Source organism: Rhinopithecus bieti, unplaced genomic scaffold, assembly GCF_001698545.2.
Source record: "Rhinopithecus bieti isolate Rb0 unplaced genomic scaffold, ASM169854v2 scaffold_34310, whole genome shotgun sequence".
NCBI lineage: Eukaryota > Metazoa > Chordata > Mammalia > Primates > Cercopithecidae > Rhinopithecus > Rhinopithecus bieti.
In genome coordinates this window covers 554,054-560,380 of record NW_016814622.1, presented here as the reverse complement: position 1 = coordinate 560,380, position 6,327 = coordinate 554,054, and the positions used below count along the sequence as shown (strand labels likewise).

Genomic DNA, 6,327 nt, shown 5'->3' with positions numbered 1-6,327 from the left:
CCAGGATGGTCTCAATCTCCTGACCTCGTGATCCGCCCGTCTCGGCCTCCCAAAGTGCTGGGATTACATCTCCATTCTTAAAGATGAATAAGAACCGAGCTTGCTCTGGTCCCATCAAGAGTAACATCTGCTGTGTGTCTTTGAAATATTCATTCGTGGCCGGGTGCAGTGGCTCAAGCCTGTGATCCCAGCACTTTGGGAGGCCGAGACGGGTGGATCACGAGGTCAGGAGATCAAGACCATCCTGGCTAACACGGTGAAACCCCGTCTCCACTAAAAAATACGAAAACTAGCCGGGCGAGGAGGCGGGCGCCTGTAGTCCCAGCTACTCGGGAGGCTGAGGCAGGAGAATGGCGTGAACCCAGGAGGCAGAGCTTGCAGTGAGCCTAGATCGCGCCACTGCACTCCAGCCTGGGCGACAGAGCGAGACTGCGTCTCAAAAAATAAAAGAAATATTCATTTGTTCACTCTGTCCACTGGACAGTTGAAGAATGGGGTCTTTTCTGAACCTGTTAAACTGTAAACCCTGTAAAGCTGCCCAGCCAGGCTGGGGGTCTTTCATTGCCCTCCCCTCCTGTGAGCCCCACAAAGGTGAGCCAGTAGCCACCCTTCCTCCCTGCCTCTTTAACTTCGCTCCACCTGGGCTTCATAACCCTGTGTGGACTCTGAAGTGGGGCAGCCACCAACTCGCTGATACTGTTTTCAGAACTGTGAGTTGTGGGGCTTTTTGTCCTTGAATGAGGGTCCAGCTGCCAGTGGGTAGTCAAAGGACCTGAAACCCTAAAAATGCAATAGAATCTCTGACATGTGGTCAAGAATTTAAAAAAAAATCAGCCTAAACATACAACTGTTTTTGTTTTTTTTGTTTGTTTTTTTGTTTGTTTGTTTGTTTGTTTGAGATGGAGTCTTGCTCCGTCACCCAGGCTGGACTGCGGTGGTGCGATCTCCACTCACTGTGAGCTCTGCCTCCCGGGTTCACGCCATTCTCCTGCCTCAGTCTCCCAAGTAGCAGGGACTACAGGCACCTGTCACCACGCCTGGCTAATTTTTGTATTTTTAGTGGAGACGAGGTTTCACCGTGTTAGCCAGGATGGTCTCGATCTCCTGACCTTGTGATCCGCCCGCCTCAGCCTCCCAAAGTGTTGGGATTACCACCCAGGCGTGAGCCACTGCGGCCGGCCTAAACACACAACTTCTAGTGCTTTTCATAACGAGGCAAAATCCAGTAGCATCATTTAGATGCATTGAAGCTGGGAAAATTTCAAAAGTGCTGGAATTTCCTCCAAGCCCTTCCCTGATACCCACTCTACCCGCCTCTCCCATCCCTTATACCCACCACCATTTCCCCCCACCAGCATTTCCCCATCCCTCCTCATCGTCCTATTCTCCCCCCACTTCCCCAACTAGTTCCCCCACCATCCTCCCTTATTCTCCCCACAACCCCCTTGCAATTCCCCCCATGACTGCCACTCCCTACCACTCATTATTCCTTCCCTACCAGTCCCTGACCCTGCTCATGCTCCCCTCTTCCTTCCCCAACCTGTTCACCATCCTCAGCCTCCCTGCAAAGACTGAAGAGTGGGCAGCCCCTGAGGGCTGGGTATAAACACCAGCATCTCTACACGGAATCCCAACTCCTGAGAGCTCTGACCTCAGGGCCACGTGTTTCCTGGCCCCTCCCCACTCTCCTAGTCCTTGACACTCTAGCTCCTCTTTCAGAGACACACGCCCCAGGGCGCGGGCCTGCTCCAGCAGGTTGGAGATGCAGAAGTCTGAGAGGAGACCCAGAGCCACCTCTGTCCCTCTGGAAATGGGCAGGCTTCCAGGGTTTCCAACAGAGAAAAAAGATCATTCAGCCAGGAGTGGTGACTGATGCGCGTAATCCCAGCACTTTGGGAGGCTGAGGCAGGCAGATCACATGAGGGCGGGAGTTTGAGATGAGCCTGACCAACATGGAGAAACCCCATCTCTACTAAAAATACGAAATTAGCCAGACACAGTGGCGCGTGACTGTAATCCTAGCTACTCGGGAGGCTGAGGCAGGAGAATCACTTGAACCAGGGAGGCAGAGGTTGCAGTGAACCAAGATCGTGCCATTGCACTCCAGGCTGGGGGCAACAAGAGTGAAACTCTGTCTCAAACAAACAAACAAACAAACAAACAAACAAAAAACCTAGTGGCTTAAGCAACAACGATCTTTTTTTTCATCTCTCCAGATTTCTGGGGTTCAGGAACTTGGGCAAGGTTTAGCTGGAGTCTGTCCTGCAGTTGCCATCGGACAATGGCTGGAGTTGACTAGTGTGGGGCTGGCCAGGCGTCCGCCCACAGAGGTGCCCCAGGCCTCCTCACAGCTGGCAGGCAGTCTGGCAGCTGTGAGAGTGGGTGTTCCTGTGCCACACTGACGACCACCATCAGACGTCACAGTGTCACTTCTGCCATACCCTACTGGCTACAAGCAAGTCACCGGCCTGCCCAGACTCAAGGGGAGGGGACACAGACCTCCCCCATCTCAGAAGGAGTGTCAGGCCACAGTGTTGAAAAGCATGCTGGGCAGGAAACTCCATGGACCATCCTTGGAAAGCACCGTCGTGGCCCTGGAGGTCCCGGTAAGTGAAGCCAGAGCAGGGATTCGGGATATGTGGCTTATTGAGGGAAGGCTGTTCAATAAACGCCTGGGACAGAGTGAAGACAGCGGCACAGGGAAGGGGAAAGAGCCGAGCAAGGGTGTGGGCTCAAGTCAGGTGCTCTCTGGACCACAGCCAACACCACCGTGTTGTCCCGCCTTGAAGAAAGGGGGCCCAGCCAGCCATTGGCAGTGAGTCCCAGGCAGTGAGGAAGAGCACAGCCAGGGTGTGTGGCTCCTGTTGGCCAAGGCTGTGCTCTGGAAAGGAGGTGGGTGTGCTGTCAGCAGCCCGCACTCACCACGACCAGGGAACGGGTGCAGCAGCCCATGAATGTGGTGCTGGCAGGGCTCAGTGCGGACTGCAGGGTGGCTACACCGTCCTCCTATCTCTGCGCCCATGCCCCTTGGCATCTGACTTTGTTCCTTCTATGGAGAGGATCTGCTCCCCACTCCTTCCGTTTGGGCCGGCCACGTAACTTGCTTCAGCCAACAGCACCTGAGCAGGTGTGACACATACGCTGAGAGGCTCTGAGCTCCTGAGGATTCTGGAGGCACACAGGAAGCAGCCGTTGGCGAGTTCCCCCCACCCCGAGAACCCCCAACCATGGTTCATGCTTTAGCCCTTGGGGCTCTGACTTCTCTGGAGCCTTAGACTTTCAGTTGGTAAAAGCCAGGGTCACAGGTTCATCTTCCAGTTGCCACAGCTCCAAATTAGAGCCAGAGAGCACTCCCAGCACGTCTGGGAAATGCTGAGCTGCCCCCGCAAGGCATTTTTTGGCGGCGTCTCCTGGATAAAGATTTCAATATTAAACGTTAAGATTTTGCTATGATTAAATCCTCACTGGGCCTGAGGAAAGAGCTGTAACTACATTTCGATGTAGCATTTGAAAGGTTTTAGTGATTTTCCATTAATTTCTTTCAAATGTCAAGGGTATATATCTTTCTTTGAGGACTCAGCCTATGGCAAATTTCAGATTTAAAAAGACCTATCGATGGACTTACGAGACCAAGAAGGGGAGCCAAAAATCTACAATTCAGAAATTATGAAACAGCTAAGTTTTCAGTTAATTCAAAAACCGTCTCAGTGGAAAATGTTGTAAGCTTTCCATGCATAATCAAATAGATCTGGTTTGGAAATGCAACGGAAATGAATTGCTTGTAAGAAAGCTTTCCTTCTGAATAAAATGATCCAGCTCAGATCAAAGTCATGGCAAGTGATGGGTTCCCATTGCGGAAAACACTGGAGGGAGGACCACAGTTTAGCTCTAACAAGGAGACAAGTCTGATCCTTCCTCTCTCCTTCCCAGACTGTCTCCCCCTCTTCCCCAGCCTGGCCTCACAGTTGAAAAAGCATGCAGAAAGTACCGTCTTCAATTTTACGGAGCAACGAGATTTGTAGTAAATATTTATTAGCTTCTTAGTAAATACAATTAAATTTCTGGCTGAGCTTTGCATAGCTTTCATTAGAATGAGCTAAGGTTTACTTTCAAGTCTAAGGAGACACAATAGAGTAAAATGGTGTAGGCATTAAAGTGCAAATGAAAATTGGTGGCGATTACAGCAGGAAGATGCTGTCTTCCTGGCTCTGAGCAGCAGAAGGCTCTGTCCAGGAGCCAGGGCTCAGGCCCACGTTCTGTTCCTTCTCTGCCCTCTAGATGGGTATCATCATCTCTCCCAGCACAGGTGTCAGAAAAACCTTGGCTCCTTCCCCAGGGACTGGGGGATGCAAGTACCCACTAAGGGCTGGACCCGTCCACTCCTGCCCCCTTGTCATCGTGACCAACCCAGAGAAGGCCTTTGACCAAGGTCCTATAGTTACCACACAGTACAGCCCAGACCAGAGTCCCAACTCCCAACTCCCTCTCCAGCACTCAGGACACCCTGATGGCATCCACTAACCTCTTAAATAAGGGTGCACTTTCATTTTGTCAAAATGACGTCCACCCAGAGATCCCACTCTCAGGTACCTGCCCTAGAAGAATGCAAACACCTATCCACACAAAAACATGTACACACGGTCAGGCGCAGTGGCTCACGCCTGTAATCCCAGCACTTTGGGAGGCTGAGGCGGGCAGATCACGAGGTCAGGAGATGGAGACCATCCTGCCCAACATGGTGAAACTCTGTCTCTACTAAAAATACAAAAATTAGCTGGGTGTGGTGGCGAGTACTTGTAGTCCCAGCTACTTGGGAGGCTGAGGCAGGAGAATCATTTGAACCCAGGAGGCAAAGGTTGCAGTGAGCTGAGATCACACCACTGCACTCCAGCCTGGGCAATGGAGCGAGACTCCGTCTCAAAACAAAACAAAACAAAACATGCGCACACATATTTACAGCAGGATTACTCACAAGAGCCAGGGCGTAGAAGCAATCCAAATGTCCATCCACTGATGACCAAATAAACACGATGTGGACTTCTCACACAGTGGGATGTTATTTGACAATAAAAAGAAGAAAGTGCTAACACAGGCCACGGCAAGGATGAAACACTATGTGAAGTGAAGGAAGATTTTCCACGCACCCAGGACCAAATGCCATATAATCACATCATGTGAAATGTCCAGAGTAGGCAAGTCCTTGGAGACAGAAAGTAGATTCGTGGTTTACAGGGACTGGTTGCGGAGGAAGGGGTGACTGCTAAGAAGTGATGGTTTCATTTGGGGATGATGAACTTGTTCTAAAATTGATTATGGTGGTGGTTGTACAACCTTGTAAATAACCACTAAATTGTACACTTAAAAATAGTGAATATCATGGCATGTGAATTATATGTAATTTTTAAAACAAACTTTCACCTGGATGGGTGTGGGCGACGGTGTGAGCCCCGGGTTAGAATCCCACGTTCCAGCTGTGGGACTCTGAGTGACTTCCTTCAACCTCTGTCCTGCCCTTTCCCTAGCTCTCGATGGCAGCAACGCCTGGGGCTGGTGTGAGGATGAAGTGAGCTCGTTTGTGAGCCGCGCTTGGTGAAGAGTTCAGGCCAGGCCCCGATGGCACCCAAGGCAGGCACTGCTGGTGCCTGTCTGGCCAATGTGTGCACTGGGGAGGTGGTGGCTGAGCTCACGGCTGGACTGAGGGCCACAGCAGGAAGAGAGGCCCGACTCCTGATGAGTCCACACTCACCAGGCCACCTCCTAGACACAGGATGGCAAGGGACGGCCCGAGCTACACTAAATGGACTGTCTGGGAAGAGATGTCTTCTTCCAGGCCCTCGAGACTTCTACAAAGTGGCCTTCTCCTCCTACCAGAACCTCACGTTGCCCAGACCCTGGAGGGCACAGGGACATCTGATGGTCCCACCATGACAGGCTAGAGGTGGCTCTTTTATGAAAACCTTTGTCAGAACAAGTGAGGGGACATGGGTGACAGCCTCGCAGGCTGCCCAACAGCCACCCCTCCTTCCTTGCTGACAGAGCCCAACTTTGTCCTGTGGTCTAGGCACTGCCCTGTGTGCCTCAGGCATAGGCTCTGATTGGCTAAGCCAATGATTCTCCTAGACAATGATTGGCTTAGCCTGGGGCATGTGACCCAATCCTAGCCAATGAGATGTGAGGGTGGCTATTGAGGAATGCTGGGAAAGGTTTCTTGGCTGGTAAGAAGAAAGGGGCAAGGCCAGTGTGGTGGCTCCCGCCTGTAATCCCAGCACTTTGGGAGGCCGAGGCAGGCGGATCATGAGGTCAGGAGATCGAGACCATCCTGGCTAA

At 51.8% G+C, this 6,327-nt stretch overlaps 1 long non-coding RNA gene across 1 annotated transcript in view; it reads left to right on the top strand.

The window, feature by feature from the left end:
- LOC108514960 (uncharacterized) overlaps positions 1 to 3,694 on the top strand; it is a 16,062-nt gene extending 12,368 nt beyond the window's left edge. The window contains exon 3 of the long non-coding RNA XR_001881390.1: positions 2,217 to 3,694. This is a non-coding gene — a long non-coding RNA (uncharacterized LOC108514960). The remainder of the gene's footprint in view (positions 1 to 2,216) is intronic.
- The last annotated feature ends 2,633 nt before the right edge of the window (positions 3,695 to 6,327 follow it).